Source organism: Nelumbo nucifera, chromosome 1 (genome assembly GCF_055504915.1).
Source record: "Nelumbo nucifera cultivar China Antique chromosome 1, China Antique-T2T, whole genome shotgun sequence".
NCBI classification, from domain to species: Eukaryota; Viridiplantae; Streptophyta; class Magnoliopsida; order Proteales; family Nelumbonaceae; genus Nelumbo; species Nelumbo nucifera.
This window is the reverse complement of record NC_142649.1, coordinates 13,869,641-13,889,711: the sequence shown is the minus strand read 5'-3', so window position 1 is coordinate 13,889,711 and position 20,071 is coordinate 13,869,641. Positions and strand designations below refer to the sequence as shown.

General features: G+C 34.5%; 1 long non-coding RNA gene across 1 annotated transcript; it reads right to left on the bottom strand.

The window, feature by feature from the left end:
- Nucleotides 1–7,206: 7,206 nt before the first annotated feature.
- Nucleotides 7,207–18,213, bottom strand: LOC104588063 (uncharacterized). The gene is made up of 4 exons (XR_016081320.1): nucleotides 18,058–18,213; nucleotides 16,022–16,817; nucleotides 7,721–9,023; nucleotides 7,207–7,432 (listed from the first exon to the last, which is right to left on the bottom strand). It is a non-coding gene; the product is annotated as an uncharacterized LOC104588063 (long non-coding RNA).
- Nucleotides 18,214–20,071: the final 1,858 nt, after the last annotated feature.

Sequence of the window (20,071 nt, the reverse complement as noted above, 5' to 3'; positions counted from 1 at the left end):
CGACTGCCATCAATTGATCCCCGATTGAGGCTACAGGAACTAATGGCTGGATTCCAGTGTTATTCCCATTATTGGTTCGTGATCCCGTCCCTTGGGCCCACGTACTCGCCGTTGGGCCAAAACTAGGCCCACCTTTTTGAAAACCCCAAAAATTAGGCCTCTAATGGGAATCTTATCTAAAGTACCGGACCCTCAACAACTTTTTGCTCTCCCTTACACAACATTTCTCCAAAACCGGTGACCACCAGTAAAAAGTAAGCATATTTTCCCACACAAACGCAATGGAGACAGTTCTGTCGCTGCTTCTACCTTTGAATCCAGTATCAACAGGCATTACCCTCCAGCCAATTGCCCAGCCTCTGGCTCTAATTTGTTATTCCACATCTTGGTTGCCCATTTCCATAAATCTGAAACCATCGAAATCGAGTCTACATCTCCTTTCAGCAAAACACGCTCCAACATCCTACCAACATGATAGGACACCACACCACACATCTCACATCTATGGTGGGTCCCAAGCTAATGAAATATTCGATGTCAGATCATATTGATAGTGTGTTGGAAATTGTTTTATTGGTAGGAGATCCCAATTCATCAAAATCTCCCTTTCTTATTCCCCAACCACACATTTGGAAAGCCAACTTTCTCTTTCCTTCACCTCGGAGCCTCCAACACACACAAACTCTCAAGTCCCACCCATGTTAATAGTTATTCCAACAGTAGCTTCACCGTTTTCAAAAACAAAACAAACTCTGCCATCAGAAAAACTAAATCATGATTTTTGAACCATTGTTGATTCGAATGGTTGGACCATTTGGCTTAGAAATCATCTAGACAATCAGTTCCATTTTACCCTAGACCTGTTCTTTAGCTAAAAAACGTTAAATCAGTCAATGCATGATTCATTGACTCGAACGGTCAAATTGTTAACTCATTCAATGGTCTTAGCTATTTTTTATTTTTAAAATTTTTATTGTTAGAATGGGTCATTCATTTGAACTGAATGATCGAATTATCAACCCAAAAACCAATGACTACAACGATTCCAATCCCAATTAGTTGAACAAAACAATAAATCAAGACAACAGTTTCTCCTCACTGATACCAACACGTTGTGACGAACCAATAAGTTGTGCAATTTTCATCCATGTTGTGACAAAACAGTACTTGGATTAGATTTCACTATGACCCACTTGAGAGAGAGCTTTTGGGTAATTGAGTGGGTTGATGATTACGCCAACGACCCGCCAATACAAGAATACAAGAATGATACTAGGCCTTCTTGGGCTTTAAGCTAGATGAGCCATTTGAGCCCATAATAAACTGCAAAATTTTTTGGAGTTTTTATTGAGTTTGAGATGAACCCTAAATCAATATATCACATAAAAACCTTGTTATTTTTTAATCGATATTTTGTTCTATTAACCCCTGAACTTTGAAAAAATCCACTTTAGACCCTAAAGAATTAAAAGGGACATTTTCTCACTTAAACTATGAAGGAAAGGCCATTTTAAGGCAAAAATAGACGGTGTTACAGACACCATTGATACAAGCATACTTATGCCTATGCGGCATTGCTCAACTTTGAAAAAGCCACTTTAATAAAGTTAATTAAGTAAATTACTTCAGGTATATGATGGTATAAACTTAATTAAGTAAATTAAATAAATCACACTAATTAAGATGATTAAGTAAATTAATCCAATTATGTAAATTAAGAAATTAAATAAGTAAATCAAATTAACTAAGGAAACTAAGCTAATTAAGTAAATTAAATGATCAAATTTAACCGATCTAAATAAGTAAATTAAGCTAAGTAAATAGAGAAATTAAACAAATTAAGCTATTTAACCTATCTATGCAAATTAAGTCAACTAAGTGAATTAAATAATTGATTAAGCCAATTAATCAAATTAATTAAGTAAAACTATTAATTAGTTAGATTAGTTTAATTAAGTAAATTAAGTGATTGTTAATTTAGCATTAGTTGTGCTAGTTAAATTAGTGTTTAAGTAAATTAGTTTAAGGTAAATAAGTAAATTAAGTTACTATTAATTAATTAAATTAGTTTGATTAAGAAAATTGAGTTACTAAGTTAACCAAGTTAATTAAATGATTGTTAATTTAGTAGTAGTTATACTAGTTAAATTAGTGTTTAAGTAGTAATTTGCTATTAATTGTTGTTAATATTTTTATATTACTATTAATTTACTGACTCTAATTTGATAAAATCATTGAAGTAATTTATTTCAAGGTTAATAAAATTTATTTTTTAACTAAAAAATATTTTAACATTTAAAGTGGCCTGTTTTCAAGCTCCAAGGTCTGAAGTGGCCCTTCCAAACTTGAGTAGTGCCATATAAGCATGTTTTTTATTATTTTATTCATTGTCTAACAGAATGTTGATGGAGTCCTTAAAATCATTTGTTTATGCCTTAAAGTGGCCTTTCCATCATAATTTAAGGGCGAAAATAGCCTTTTATAGTTCTCTAGGGTCTCTCTCCATCATTTCAACCGCATATGTTTAACTATCCATTAATTTCTAATTTTATTGAACAAAAATTTTTAGTCACTAAATTACCAATAAATTAACACTTGAGTATTCAATTTTTTATTCATTAACAATTAAAAAGTTAATAAACTTTTGGATTTCCCTTTGCATCATATGGGCCTCCTCTAGTAAGAAGTATAATGTGATACTTGAATTTGTTTCGCCATCTATCTTGATGGTAATTGATGACAGCAGATTTGGCCCTCTAATGACATTGTGACACCTGGCACCTCATGACAACTAACTAAGTGCAGCCTCTTGACCACTAGGCAGCTCACCACAGGCAGTTCGCCAGCACCTCACAGGCAGCCCGACACCTTACAGACAGCTCGACACTTCACAGGCAGCTCGCCACTAGGCAGCTCGCCATCATGTAGTCTAGTACCTTACAAACAGCTCGCCACTAGGCAGTTCGCCATCATGTAGCCTGGCACTTCAAGGTAGCTCACCACTAGGCAGCCCATCAAAGTAGCTCACCACCAGGCAGCTCATCAAGGTAGCTCACCACCAGGCAGCCCATCAAGGTAGCTCACCACCAGACAACTCATCAAGGTAGTTCACCTCTAAGTAGCTCATCAAGGTAGTTCACCACCAGGCAGCTCGGCACCAGGCAGTTTGCCACTAGGTAGCTCGCCACCAGGCACCTCGCCACCGGGGAGCTCCACTTCAGCCCCTGAGTCACAGGCCACTAGGGAGTAGACGAGTTGACGAGGTACTTAGCCAAAAAAAAATTGATACGTGACCAAAAACCGTTACATTAGTAATATTATATCAAAAGCATAAATAAATTAAGAAAGAAAAAGATAAAGGAATATTCAATTGAAGGAAAATACCAGAAATGTACCAAAATCCTCCATACTTAAAGTATAAATTATTATCTATTAAGGTAGCCATAGGCAAATCTATGTATATGTTAGTGATGAGGGCGGATTTGGCCCTCCAATGACATTGTGACACATGGCATCTCATGCCAAATAAGTGCAGACTTTTTACAACTAGACATCTCGAGTTCGCCACAGGCAGTTCGCCACAGGTAGCTCGCCACAGGCAGCTCGCCACTAGGCAGCTTGCCACTAGGCAGCTCGCCACTAGGCAGCTTGCCACCAGGCAACTCGCCACTAGGAAGCCCGCTACAAGCAGCTCGCTACAGGCAGCTCGCCCTCATGTAGCCTGGAACCTCAGAACAACTAGGTGACACCTAGGACCACTTTGGCAACAACTTGCCTTTGCTAAGTTAGTGTCCCACCAAGCGTAGCCTGGCACAAGCGCGAGTTGGTAGCCTGGCCCTGGCGCGACCTGGCCCTGGCACGAGCTAGCGGCCTGGCCCTGGCGCGACCTGGCCCTGGCACGAGCTGGCAGCCTGGCCCAGGCGCGACCTGGTGGCCTGGCCCAGGCACCGACTTGGCGGCCTGACACAGGCGCCAATCTGACAACCTCGAGGAGCACACCTCCGTACTCTGTATCCCGCAGGACCGTACTTTGTAACAGCTATATTAGTTCACCAACTCCTTGGTTCAGATAGGAAGGGACAACCTTACCAGTTGATGGCATTTTGCCCACCTAACACGAAAGCAAGTCCCATCACAACGGGAATCCAGGAACTGCTCCACCAAACCCACGAGGACTCCAGTATATAAAGACCTCACCCCTTGGGGCAAAGGGAGGTTAGGAGAGGAAAAAAAAAGATGAAAAGGATGGTAACCCCTACTCTCTAGCTCTCTCATTCTATAATATCATCTTCAAGCTCTCTACTATCAAAGTGCTAACTTAGCCATCGGAGTGACCTCGCCGGGTTCTCTGACTCAATTTTCTCAGGTCCCTCAACTCTCGCCGCTTACAAAGATGAGCAGATCATCGCCAGTAGGGAATAGCCAGTTCAGTTCCCATCGTTGCTGGTAACCAGATCATCTCCTGTAGGGAGTAGTCGGGTTTCACCACCAAGCAGCTCATCAAGGTAACTCACCACAAGGCAGTTCGCCACTAGGTAGCTCACCACCAAGCAGCTCATCAAGGTAGCTCACCACACGACAGTTCGCCACCAGGTAGCTCACCACCAAGCAGCTCATCAAGGTAGCTCACCACAACGCAGTTCGCCACCAGGTAGCTCACCACCAAGCAGCTCATCAAGGTAGCTCACCACAAGGCAGTTCGCCACCAGGTAGCTCACCACAAGGCAGTTCGCCACCAGGTAGCTCACCACCAAGCAACTCATCAAGGTAGCTCACCACAAGGCAGTTCGCCACCAGGTGGCTCACCACCAAGCAGCTCATCAAGGTAGTCCAGCACCATGCAGTTTGCCACTAGGTAGCTTGCCACCAAACAGCTCGCCACTAGGGAGCTCCACTTCAGCCTCTGAGTCGCAGGCCACTTGGGAGCAGATGAGATGACGAGGTACTTAGCCAAAAAATCAATACATCACGAAAAAAATGATACGTGATCGGAAACGGTTACATCAGTTAGTGTGGCCAATTGCGCCCTCATTGAGATTTGAAAATTTCTTATATAATAATGAAAATTTCTAAAGTTTTCACAATTGTCCCCACTCAAATAAATAGTAGGGTCATTTTATTTTATTTTGTAATGAATAAAGGGCCAAATAATGACACCCATGGTCAACGACTTACTTAAAATCTAAAACTAAAAGAATGAGAAGTGAAGTGACTCTTGTACCCTCATATTTCTTTAATATAACAACTTACAAGCATTACCCCTCAAAACTAAAGGGTTCATTTAAACAATTTATTCTCATTTCAACTTTAGGGTTGGAGGCTTGGACTCTTGCTGTCTTGCAATGGTTGCTTGACTGTAGAGAAAATCGGGGAGAGGAATAGAGTAGAGTCATTCCTTATATGTCTATTCACTCTAACATTCTTGAAGGACAAAACACACTTGAAGAGATCTCTCTCAGTGTTCTACAATTACAATGCCTAGTTATTTTATACAAAATCGTCCTAACCATTTCTATGTTAGGAACAATGCTTTCTTTCCTTCCTTTTTAGTTTTTAGAATCTGCTTGACTGTATCAGAAAAAATTACAAGAAAAAATGATCCATTTGTGTTGTGAGATGTATCCATTTTTCTTAAAATGTTCAGAATGAAAATATTTTAATCACAATTTTTTGTTTTAATTAGTCAAATGTTATGATTAAGTTGATATTATGGTAATGACTATTCCAACTGATCAAAGGTCTTGATCTGCCTCTGGAGACCGGATCTGCTCCTCACACAAGGTGCCTCACACCGACCTCACAGATACATCGATCCCATAACATCTCCCATATTTAATATGTTATTATTCATGGGAGATGTTCCCAATGCATGGTGAGATGTGCATGTCAGGTCAGTGTGAGGCGCCTTCTGTGAGGAGCAGATCACCATTCCCGTCTCTGATGGTAGCAGATACCTATAGAGAAAAATGGGCAGCTTGACGCTTTGTTCAAGCTCTGTGTTGGACATGGTCACAGTAGTGCAGCCCAGGTCAAGGCCCACGAAGAGAGGACTCCATGCAATCCATGCAACACGTGCAAGTCTCCTTCAGCAACTGAGCTCACTCTCTTAGCTAGTATTTGTGTATTAGTTAAATCCTTTGTATCAGAGATTTGTTAGCTATCTCTTGTCATCACTCTGATTCATCAATTGCCGTTTTTACCACGTTGTACAAAGGAACCGTGTAATCCTCTACCACTTATTCAGCTTCTCGGACCTCCTTCACAGTTCCCTTTCCCGACAATGGCCTTGCCAAACTTGTTTCAGTCAAAATGGATGATGACACAAACTACTTCCTGTGGAAATTTCAGGTTCTACCTTTTTCTTTTCTGAAAGGAGCAAAGCTACTCGGATTTGTTAGTGGGACTCACCAGTGCCCATCCCGGCCAGTTACGTTCATCGATAATGATCATACCTTATCAACCCAGATTTCACGGAATGAGAGCAGCAAGACCAGCTTCTCTCTTCTCTTGTATAATGATTCAGTTCCATGAGTACAGCTCGCATTCCCTTGAACGCAGTTATCATTTTATTAGGCTTTGTTTTGTTTGCAATATAAACTGAGACTGTGTTTGGGTTGAAGGGAAAGGTAGGGATAGGAAGGAAACACAGCCTTACAGAATCGGTGATTGCTCAGCTTGTGGGTTTTAACAAAAACGTCTACAGGTTTCAACTTATTGGATAAGTTGAATTTGCCTGATAACGTAAAACGATTAAATATCAACTTTCCAATTTCATTCAACAAATAATTAAACTGATAAGTGATTACAGGGCATTAAATCTATCAATGTCATGGTGATACGTACAGAGCCCTGATGATTGACACTAGAGGAGAGAGAATACAACCAATGAGAAACAATGGAGGAGTCGCAAGCATCTAGAAGGTGTCAATTCTTAGTCACCAAACCTTACCCCATCAGCACTCCCATCAAAATCTTTAATTCTTAATAATTACAAGTTCATATTTGAAAAAGACAGATTTTTTATCCAACAACATTGAAAAGACTCAACTCCGATCGAGTTCAGTTTTGCTCATTCCGTGCACCCTAGGATTCAGGCGTGATTACGTGTCCATCTAAACGAAGTATTATTTAAACAACTCGCAAAGGTTTAATTCATATATCTTGGGTCAACAACAGAAAGGAAAGAAAGTAACGAAATTCAACAAGTTGAGAGAAGAAAAGAGTAAGAACTCGATTTACTCTATCTAAACAATTGCAAGCAATAATTGTTTATCCATATAAAATTTTAAAACAAGCATTTAAGAGTATTTTCAAGCGAAAATAAGGGAATAAAAGGCGAACCATGATGTATATTGAGGAAGCGGAAAGAAACAAACGAAGGACTGCCAACTTCAATCCCTCCCTACATCATCTTTACTTCTCTCGCCATCACCTAAACACAAAAGAAAGAAAGAACATATAAGGGTATTATGGGTCACTTCAAGAAAATTCATTTAAAATCCTGTCATTCATCCGCCAGATAAAGTCTAAGCCGGCGATTCACGACGGCCAGAAACGCCAACTCTCTTGGCGCTGTCTGAAAGATGGAGAAAAAACTATCTAAGTAACATCATGACCAGGGATTGCTTTCCGTCCTCCCAATTACATGTCAGATGATCCAAGTTGTTTTAGTAGCAGCAAATGAAAGGGAAATAATAGAGAAGTTATCAAGATTAATTACCTGTTTCATAGTAGAAGGCCAGTTTCCCAGTAAAATGGCCCTAGGATTTCGGGCCAGGAAAACCCCAGTCAACAGAAAGAAGGAGACAACCAAAGAAGTATGTGCACAAACAAGGGCAAAGTTGCTAACCCTTGTATGGAAGCGACGAACTGAGACTCCAACTACAGTGCCCATGAAAGCGAAAGAAGCAGAGGCCGACAAGGTGTTGAAGAGCTCGGGGTTGGAGGTAAAGAGATTTCCCTCGACTCGATTGTGATGGAGGGTGAGAAGCCCCGCTACAAGAATGGGAGATATTACCATCTGGGTACGCCAGAGAGTCGAAGGAGAGGAAGAAGAGTTGCTTGGTATGATTAGAGCAGGAGTCGGAGTCGAGTGTGGTGGGATTTCAACTGGGTGATCGGAGGCCGGCGATTTCCCCTGAAAGTTCACGGAGGTGTGTCCTCCACTGAATCGGTTCAAATTGAAAATCAGAAATTTGAAGGAGCTTGAAGAAGGAATACGACTGGTTAAATTTCCCATACCACTCTTGGGATGATAAGACACTCTCTTTTTTCCTTTCCTTCTCTTTCAACTCTTAAAGCTCGCAGAGAAACACAGAAAAGAAAAACCCTTCTCTTCCTCTCTTCTTTGAAAAATGGGTACATATGCTATGCCTCGGTACTCGGTAGTCTTCTCGGAAGTTTCGTTTCTTTGATTCTAGGATTAAATTGCCCAGTTTAATCTCTAGTTTAACAATTTTAACTGTTTCATGTTAACATGCTAATGATTAATCGTTTACTCGTTTAGGATAATTGCATGGGAATGTCTCCTGGTCAATATTTTACCAGGATTAGATACCGGAAATACATGTTAATGATTTTTTTCATAAAAAGATACAAGTTATTGTTTTGGGCACATCCATTTCTAATAAACTCCTCATCTTGCCTATTTGAGTCGCACGTTCACACGTACACGTACAGGAAGAGAGAGGGGAAGCAATATGAAATCATAGGCAAGTCACTACATTAGACGTAATTTGTTAACATGTTAATAAGAAATGGTATTTGCCCAAATCACTTTTTTTTTTTTTTTTATAAACAAAAGACAAATCTATGATGCTGAAAACACATGATTCCGAAAGCAAACTTTCTAAAACGTATGTACCTGATGAATAATAATTTGATTCCAAGGCTTACCATCGGGTTGAACCGGCCAAACCCATCACTTGACCAACTTTTCAGGTTGAACTTCATGGTTTTAAATGGCACATACCGCCAAGCTGGAAGATTGTGTCATCTCAGGTAGGTCCCACTCTGTCAGCCAACTGGTCACATGCATAATTTTCATTATAATAAATCTACAAAATTAGGTTCAATTTGCATCTTGATATATTTTATAAAGTTTTAAGCGCAAAAGCATGAGAATGAAAATTCCGGTTTAGGTTTCTTTTGTTTGCGTAGCAATTTCCGGTTTAGGTTCAATTTATACATATTGTTTGAAATCTACTTAGAGTTGTAGCTTTTCATCTACATTATCATGCATATGTAATACTAGATGAAATTGCTGCGGAAACAAATGGAACCTTATCCTGATTTCTTTCCCTGAGAATGAATAACAAGATGTTATATCAACAAATTGAACCTTATTAAGAACATCAAAATGAAATGTCCTGGAAAGTTTTGTGCACAAGAGTATATAATTTTAAAAGAAAATAAATTCCATTCATTATTTGTTTTTGTTTTGTTGGAAAAGCAAGAAATAAATAAGGCCCTTGAAAATGTGACGGATGTGCTTTTCAACAGATGCCCTGATCACTCATGAAGGATGACAAACCGGTTTGAAGTTTTCTCCTTCCAATCTAACTAATTCTTCTGGGATTTAGATTTGCAACTCCAATCCCTTATTTTATTGACTTCTGATACTTTCCAAATGAAAATCACTTATTTTATTACAATGCTCTTCTAGATGTGATGGCTGATTATGTGATTCCCAACAATTGCCCTCGTTTATGAAGGATAACAAACTGGTTAGAATAAGGGAAGTTACATCACATATATAATTTTTCAAACCAGGTTTGAATTCTCTAATTCAATTTTAAGTGTTCTTAGAAAGATCTAAATAAATAAAAACACATATCTGTTTTATGATCTTTCATTAGTTCAGCACAATTTGAATTAAATTCTTAAAATATTGCATTGAACAACCAAAGTTGTGCATATGATTCCTGCCAATGTCAACCCTGGTCACCCAGGTTGCAATGGAGCAACCCAACCATTGCGCCAAGGCCCACCCTCATCCTACTCTCATCTACTCTTTTACTAATTTCTTTTTTAAGAGAAATACTCATATTGACTGAGTATTAGATATAGCTTCACCCAAAATTATACAAAAAGTATTATTTGGATTTGAACCTAAGTTTTGAGAATTTGAATTAAGAACTCGAATTAAAACCCTTCATTTTTATCAAAATCGTGTTTATTTCAATATTGCACTGAATGAGCATTTCTAAATAAAGAAATTATCAAATATAAATTAATTCTTTTAGATGATAAGAGAATAATTAAATCAAAAAATTTTATGAAAAACATATCATTTATACTAATAAATAACAAAATTATCTTAATATCACTTTTACAAATATTATTTATACTACTATTGTTTTTAACTCATATTAGATTAGGTTGTCTAAAGTCTAACTCAACTCTAATTGAAAGTTTAACAAATAAATTTATGAAAGCACATTTATTGACGATTCTTTTATCTTGAACTTCAATTTATTATTCCCTTGAGCAATGTTTTAATGACTAAAAATCTTCATTATCATCAAGAGTTAGTAGCATTATTGATAATGAACAAATAATAAATACACAAACAGGTGAAAATTCTGCTTTAACACATCAATGCAATAAAAGAAATTTTATTTTTATTTTTTGAAATAAGAAATAGAAGAAACTTCATAAACACTACAAGTAATAAAAGAGTCATAAATCAATGATTCTATTTTTGCTACCAATTGCAAATTGGCAGATTAGGTGGTAAAATTACGAGTTGTAAGTCATAAAATAGAAAGGAAAATGTCATTCATGTTCCTTGTTAACGGTGCACTAGACTATTAGTGCTATTAGAGTTTTACTGTATATGAACTTCTAAATGAATGAATAAATTATTGTTAAAGTTATTGGTTTTATTAAATTACTGTTTAAAAGTTGTTTCAATATTTCTATTGTAGTTAAAATTGGTTTCATGTTTTGAAAAATAAAGTGCTGTTAGGAGAAATGGAATAACACCTATTCTTTTTTAAATTAAAAAAAAATCAATAATTTATTATAACATTTTCATGTGAATCCTATTGTTGAATTTAAATTATGATAATATCTTTCTACATACAAGACTTAATAAAGATTAAGATAAATTAAAAAAAAATAGTAAGAACAACAATCAAAAAGATTATTCATTATAAAATAAAAAGCACTCTATCTACATTATCATAAGAAATAATAAACAAGACAATCTATGAGTTAACTCAGATTTGTATAAATAGAGTTAATGACTATGCATATTTAAGATAGCTTAACATCTATATTTTATTCTTTTTCTAACCACTTTTTCACTTATTTTCATTTAATAGCTTACTATTTAATATTATATATCACCATTTCTTAATAAAGCTTTACATTACATCTTTCAAAAAAATTAATAAAAATAAATTCTAATTATATCATTTGAGAAATAAGATACAAGAAAGACAATTGAACAAAGTAATAACAAATAAAAATAATACGCTAATAACAATGAAATTCAAATGTCATTATATTTTGCATACAATATTAAAAATATCATTCTATAACACTTAACTAGATTCTAATTTTATGAAGCAAAAATATGAAATGTTAATCTAACTTATGACATTAAATAATATGCATCAAAAGCAATTGAAAAATAAAAGCAATTAAATAATAATTATACAGTCTCAATCAATTCATATAGTATGACATGCATTTCCATTGATGTCAATTTAAATAAATATAATATAAAATATCTTGCAAATTATTGTGACTCTAATTGCAATACTTAAAAAATAAATCCAAAAAGCAAAAACAAATAATTTAAAAAAAAAAAAGAAAAAATGATAATACATTTTATGTGATTTTACCAAATCTGTATATCATCACTTGTCAAGTTTAACAAAGATTCTAACTCAAATTATTATAATCTAATTTTTTTATCTGATTTTCATGATCATTATCCCTATTTGTAGCATTTGTATCACAACATGCATTTAAATTAAAAGTAATTTCAAAACCTAAAAAAGAAAATCACGTCATGTCTTACAATATCTATATATCATGTTTTTTCATTTCTTTATCATACACTAAGCTATTACTTAATATTCATTGATATCATGCTATATAGTGTAAGAAATGTTTTTATAAACAAATAATTTAGCTAATATTCTTACTAATATAAATAAAAATTGTTAAAAAATGATATGTTATAATAGATGGCATTATGAATAATGTCAAGTTAAAAGAAAGAAATAGATCATAAGTTTAGTTAATATTTTAATTAATCAAATTCAACGAAACAAAGTCAAAAGAGAGAAAAAATCAATTTATTATTTGGATCTACCATTAATTTTAAGTTTAAAGAAAAAATATGCATGTCATGTCTAATCTATTTTTTTGGATAAACCAAATTATTATTTTACATAGCTTGTTGGCATGTCTTATGATACAAGTTAAAATTCATTTACAGAATATATGCAATAAAGAAACAGGATCAAGAGAAAAAAAAATTGGTAGACTAGGATACATGGGCTTATTGTTAATGTCAAGTTATCATTTTATATATCATGTCACTATGCCATATAATAAAACCTAAAGATCATTTTACAAAGCATATTGCTTAATTGATATTGTAATATATAAAATTAGAATAAAATAATATAAAATCTATTTGAAAGCATTATAGATCATAACTTTATTTATTTTATTTAAAAAAGAATGACATTTAAAAACGATTGAAATCAAACTAAAAAAGCTAAAGTTAATTAAAATTTCCTTTTCTTTTTCTTCTTCTTCTTTGATTTATCATTTCTTTGTGAACTAATAAAAGCTAAACGTTGAAGTTGTAAACCTAATAAGTTCACAAAAATGTAACTTGTTCAAACTAATGGTTTGTCATTTCTTTATAAATGACAAATCATCTATAAACGATCAAACTATTTTTAAATTCTTCTCCTTGCATGATCAAAAAGGAAAAGAAATTTCTTTTGATATCATTACTAGAAAACAGAACAAGGTGGAGAAAACGGATAGCTAAATATGTAAATTAAACAATAAAATGATAAGCATTCTATTGCTTATGCTAAAAATAAAAAGATTAACTAATTTGAACTAATCAGATCACAATTATGGTAGTCGTTGGTGAAGGTTTAATATAGATTTTCGGGTTGCTTTTTCTATGAATTTAAATTTAATTATGGTAGACATTCATGGTTTTCATTTTACTATCTTTCCTATTCTATTTCATTTTTATTATCTTTTTATTTATGGTTAATTTTTCAATCTATCACAACCGCAGTTGTGGCCCTCAAAGATTAATTTAAATATGATTTAAAATAGATTTTTTGTTGCTTTTCTTTGAATTTCATGGTAAACAAAGTTTCATGGTTTTCATTTTGCTATCTTTTCTATTTGTTCTCATTTTTGTTTCTTCTAGTAATGCTTAATGTTTCAAATCAACCTATTACAATGACAGTTGTGGCCCTCCTGACTTTGTTAACTATTTTATTATTTTTTTCTCTGATTTTAATTGCTTTGATAGACTTTCTTCTTGTAATGCTTAAAAGTCATGATCAAGCATGAATTTTATTTTAAAACAATGGTGCAGCATGAAGATATGACAAATCTTTTATGAATAGGTTTGGTAGCTCATTTGTCACAGCATGACTTTTCTTCTCTTTGTTGTTTTATTTTCAATTAATTTGTGGTTCAAGAAAGTTTAGAAAAGTCTTTAAATTCTTTGAACTTATGATAGATTTTCTTTTTCAATTGTTTTTGTCTTGCCTTACACGGCACGACAATAACAAGTGATGTATGTCAAAGAAATGACAAATCATTTATAAATAGATTTGGTAACCCATTATGTCACAGCATGACTTTTATTGTGGTTCAAAAAAAGACTAACGAATAATTCATATGGAATTTCTTTAAACATACATTAATGGTTGATCAATGTATATTAGATTTTAAATTTAAATTTTATTTGTCTAATCTAGAATTTGTAAATTACTTTTAGGTGTTATTCTCTTTAAATAATATATACATACATTATGATGCATAAACATCTAATAAATAGATATCAAATTAAAATACTAAACCACATTTTTTACAAATGAATTTTAGCTTGTATTATATGATGCAATGGTGTGATATATAAATTAAGCAAGTTGTTGCATATTAAAGAAATGAACGGATAAAATATATGATTTTCTTTGAATTTACATACATGGAAACACATATTTTACGGTTTTCAACTTTTTATTTTATTTTATTTCTACTTTGTTTTATATTTTATTTTTTAAATATTTTTAATATTCAAATTATATAGTTGTGATCCATAAGTATCTAACAATAAAAGTCATGCCGTGACATAATGGGTTACCAAATCCATTTATAAATGATTTTGTCATTTCTTTGACATACATCACATGTTATTGTCGTGCCGTGTAAGGCAAGACAAAAACAATTGAAAAAGAAAATCTATCATAAGTTCAAAGAATTTAAAGACTTTTCTAAACTTTTTTGAACCACAAATTAATTGAAAATAAAACAACAAAGAGAAGAAAAGTCATGCTGTGACAAATGAGCTACCAAACCTATTCATAAAAGATTTGTCATATCTTCATGCTGCACCATTGTTTTAAAATAAAATTCATGCTTGATCATGACCTTTAAGCATTACAAGAAGAAAGTCTATCAAAAGCAATTAAAATCAGAGAAAAAAATAATAAAATAGTTAACAAAGTCAGGAGGGCCACAACTGTCATTGTAATAGGTTGATTTGAAACATTAAGCATTACTAGAAGAAACAAAAATGAGAACAAATAGAAAAGATAGCAAAATGAAAACCATGAAACTTTGTTTACCATGAAATTCAAAGAAAAGCAACAAAAAATCTATTTTAAATCATATTTAAATTAATCTTTGAGGGCCACAACTGCGGTTGTGATAGATTGAAAAATTAACCATAAATAAAAAGATAATAAAAATGAAATAGAATAGGAAAGATAGTAAAATGAAAACCATGAATGTCTACCATAATTAAATTTAAACTCATAGAAAAAGCAACCCGAAAATCTATATTAAACCTTCACCAACGACAGCCATAATTGTGATCTGGTTAGTTCAAATTAGTTAATCTTTTTATTTTTAGCATAAGCAATAGAATGTTTATCATCTTATTGTTTAATTTACATATTTAGCTATCCGTTTTCTCCACCTTATTTTGTTTTCTAGTAATGATATCAAAAGAAATTTCTTTTCCATTTTGATAATGCAAGGAGAAGAATTTAAAAATAGAATGGAAATGCAAGGTCCATAGGAGTGAAGAATTAGAAAATATGTTAAAACATAAGAAGAAGTCTACTTTTAATTTGAATCTCAAGGACCTTGGTTTTTGGGGGAAGCAATTAAACAGCCAAAATTTAAAAAGCATTCACTTTTTTTCCCATCTTGAACTCCTATTTCGACCCCAATCTGAGCACTAATTTTTATTCAGTCAGTTGAATAGAAATAATGAGATCCATGCCCTCATAAACCAACACAAATTATTGTTTTTACTTACCTATTACTTATTCTAAAATAAGTGTCTAAAACATAACAGACAGAAATTCTCTCTTAGTTGGGCTGGATGAATTTCACAGAGCCCACTACATTATATTTTAATATCTGTAACATGTAATATTTAGATGACCTTTTCCTCTCTCCTACTGAACTTACCAAAACCCATTTATTATTCAATTTTTAATACCGAGAAAAAATGTTCAATATTCAATACAAGCTATAGGACATTTTTTTATAATAAAATAAAAATATTATTGAAAGATAAAACAGAAAAAGGGAGGGGAAGGATAAAGAAAAATCCTTAAGCAAGGGGACCCATTGAAAAGCACAACTTAAACAATCAAAACTATGGAGCAGGCCACAGATGAATTTTTAAATGCGTAATTAATTTGGCCCACAGAAACCTGATCTTAGCCAATTAAATATCCATCAGAAGAAAGCTAAATTGATTGAATATTTCGTATGAACCACTCACTTGGAAGGGATGCCGACCAAGTTTTGTCTTGTCAGGAAGGATAGTACGTTGTCTAATTACTCTAATCTTGCATTTATCAGTCGAAAAGAGTGGTTGGGAAGTCAGTTTCACGCCATGGTTGCTGAGGTGTGATAAAATCTGACCTCCCAGAGACATTGTAAGTTTTGTGACAGCTTCAAAGATTTTACAATATGCCCCAATGAGATGATGCCTTGCACAGACCTGAATATAGCTTTATTGGTCTTGAATATTTGTGGCGGTGGTTCTACCAATAAAATATTGATCCAAATGCCGTTAGCCCAGATTTCAACCGTGTAGTTCTTGCACGAATCTGACCCATAGTTGACCAGCTCAAGCTCAAAACCTCTAATAGACGCAGAATATACCAGCTATTTCTTCGTCTACCTCAACCCGGAAGTGAATGTAATTTTCTCAGTATATTCTCTTTTCCTTGGAAGAAATACTTGTTATGCAAATAAACTAAAGTTGAAACTGGATTAATTTCTCTCATTGGCATGCCTCCAATGGAATTTCCTCTTTTTGTCTTTTCAAATCCTGCTGATTTGATTTCATCCACTTAATCGGTTTCAAATACTTTACTTGCCCAACCATCCTCACTAGTTCAACTAAGCTCTCTGTTCCTAAAATCCCCCTTTATTATTTCATGAGTTAAGGATCCATAGCTTATCCCAGAACCCTGTCCTAACTGAGTCTTCATTTCTTCTCCTGTTTTCACCTTGTCAAAGTAAGCTGCAGTTCTTTCCATGTCTGCTGTAGCAACGCCCCTCAGGATTCCCTGCATAGCAACGTGAAGTTAATAAGGCATTTGACGAAGTAATTGCTTTCTAATTCTGAAGGCGCCTTTGGTCATGCCACAGGGACCATGAATGACCGATTCATTCCCAAATTTCCATCCTTCTACAACTAGTACGAAAAAATAAAAGAGACGAAAGTTCAAACCCTCATTAAATTTGAACAGTAGACACATCTGCTCCAAAGAAAGAAGAAAGAGTCTTCCAGGGTTGCACATATCTAAGCCAGAGCTAATCAAATATTTTAGGCATGGACCGTTTGGTCCAATTTTGAAATCTTGAAGTTCGCCAACAATCAAGACCAAACTGCTACAGATGAGAGAGAGGCAAAGAGAGGAAAAGCAACATCTAATGTAATTCAGGGTATAAAGCTCCACCCAAGTGAAATAACAAAAGGATTAGCCATAGTCAATGATTTGACGGAGCAACCATGTTAGATTTTCATGTACGTAACATGGACTACTCCCCACCTTTTCCCTGGGCGAAATGAAATTTTGATGGAGCTGCCCGAGTAAATATGGTGATGCAGTTTTGTCTTTTTCTTTTCTTTTTGTGAAAAGGTAAGTTAATAAATTATAACCATATTCCAAAGTTATACTGCACCCCGATTCGGGGATTTTAGTTTGTGATTTGAAGCTATGATCCTGTTCCTAAAACCCACAATTGCTATCTAGTCATATCAGCCAATTGCAGAGCTAACATTTGAGGCTCCATTTTGGAACACCAGCTCCATGCATGTCTGAATCTAGAAGCTGAACGTGATGTGCTGCAAGTCTTAAGAAAATAAATAAAGGGTTTATTCAAACATTCCTTGGTTTATAGACAAGCAGGTTTACAATTATAGATGTTTATTCATTTCAGCAGTTTATAGGTTGGAGCAAATGAAACAGCACTAATTAACTTGCGCATCAGCTCCAAATGATAAGAAGAAAAGCTATAAATAGAAGAGATATAACTTGGGCATCAGATCTCCTGATCAAACTACTTAAGTTTGGCAATGTATCCACAGAGGATTGAAGAAAAAGTGGCCCCATCCTTATCAATTCTTCTTGTTATGAAGTTCTCTTGTTAGTTCTTTGAATGGAAGTCTTAGTAACAGAGAAATAAATAAATAACTAAAGCGTAGCCTATTCATCCCATGCTCCTCTTGTTTTCCATGTACTTATCTTTCGTGTTTCTATTTGCTCACAGAGAGAGAGAGAGAGAGAGAGAGAGAGAATATACCTTCCTATCGTTCGTTTGTCTTTGTGAAGACCTGAAGCTCGAAGAGAGACCTTGCCTCATCCTGGGTATCGACTGAAAATGAAATGTGGCGTTCAAACTTCTCAGGTTAGGCATGAAGCCTCGCACAACGCACAATTGTATTATATAGACAAGGCAAGCCCTTTATAACTTCTTTGTCACACTGCCGGGCCCACCACAGCAATACACATCAAGGGCCGTGATTCACGGTTCTGCCGTAAGGAAGCTGCTTGTGGGCCCGCTGCAATGATTTGAATATAATACGGGGGTTAATTGGTTAAATACTAAACTACCCCTGGATTTTTTTTAACAACTTGGATTGGTTTTTTTCCGGGCCGATGTTAAGAACCCAAAGAACTCTGTGGAGCCAAGTACATACGGATGCAAGCAGAAGGGAAAGTACCTCAGCTCCCAAAACAGAGAACACATCCCCTTCGTTCATCCCTATGTTTAATTATCGTAGTGGTTTCGTTTGGGAAGAGCACCTAGATCGAGTGATCGACCCAGATCCACTGTTTTGTTATGGATTTTTAAATGTGAACATTCTTTTATCCTCTGGATTAAAAAAAATGCAGAGCTGGATAGATCTTTGTAATCTATACAAAGAGAAGAGATTGCACGAGCTGGATTATATTGAACGGACTGCAGTTGCTGTGCCGTTGAACCCTTTTGAAAAATGGAGCCACTTCCACTTGTATTGGCAACACAGTTATGGATGAATTGGCTTTTCGGTGTGCATTCCACCAAACCTGGACCTTACTCAACCTCATCTAATGAATCGTTTGCATCAAAAACCTCCTGATCTGATCAGAAGAAGCGTATCCCTCACCCAAAAGCTTCTCCAGCCAATAAGGTGAGTCCTAACGCATTACAAACTTCTACTTCATTCTGCATCCATGCCTCTAGAGAGTTCGCCACCTGTGAATCATACTCTAACTGCACCCATGGTTATTTCAATAACCACTTAAGACTCTTTGGTGACCCATTTTGTGTAACAAGTGTTTATTTTAACAATCACTTAATCACCAAACAAAGCCTAAACGTGTTAAATCTGCTGCAGCAACCCTGGCGAGTTAGTGGTGGATATTAGGCCTTAGTGCCTTAAAAAGTTGTGAGCCTGTAATGGCTCCAAAACAGGCTCGGCTTGGTGAGGTCATTTTGAGAAACTCGAGAAATTTGATGATCTCTAAGGCTGCATTTGGAAACGATACAAAAGGAGCGTAAATCCTGATTCAAGGTAAATTTCCACTCTGATTCATTTTTTATTGTGTTTGGCAACATTACATTTATGCATCGACAAATGACAAAACACATTTTCCAATGCATATTTACATTGAAAATAAGATGTTAAAGTACTTTCAAGGTGTAGTTTTCACAAAATGCTACTGGAAAGTGTTTTTAAGAAACAACTTTCATAAAATACTTCTTAAAAGTGCTTTTATGGAGCAATTTTCACAAAATTTTCATTTAAAAAAATGAAAATTTGGGTTATTCAAAAAAATATTAAAAACATCACCAATAAAAAAAATCATGAAAAAATGTAATGTGAATTTAACATCACCAAATAATATTTATTAACAAAGCTTCACCATTACACTTAACACAAATAAAAAATGCAATCACAAGTTTTCAAAAAAAATCAAACATTTAACTAATTATTAATCACAACTTATATTAAACATAACAAATATTCATATAAAAAATAAAGAAGAATACAATTACAAATCAAGAAAAATATAAACATTTAACTAATTATTCATACAAAAAATCAAGAAAAATTTGTAACGCACAAAAAAAAAATAAAGAAGAATACAATCACAATTTTTTGCATGATTTTCAACAACAACACAAAAAAAAAAAATCCTACTTGTGCATAAGAATCATCACATAGACAATGCAAAAAAACCAGGCATAAATATTTCAGATTTCTAATTTGAAAATATAAAAAAATCAAATCAAACAAATATTCACCCAAAAAACCCAAAAAACAAAAACA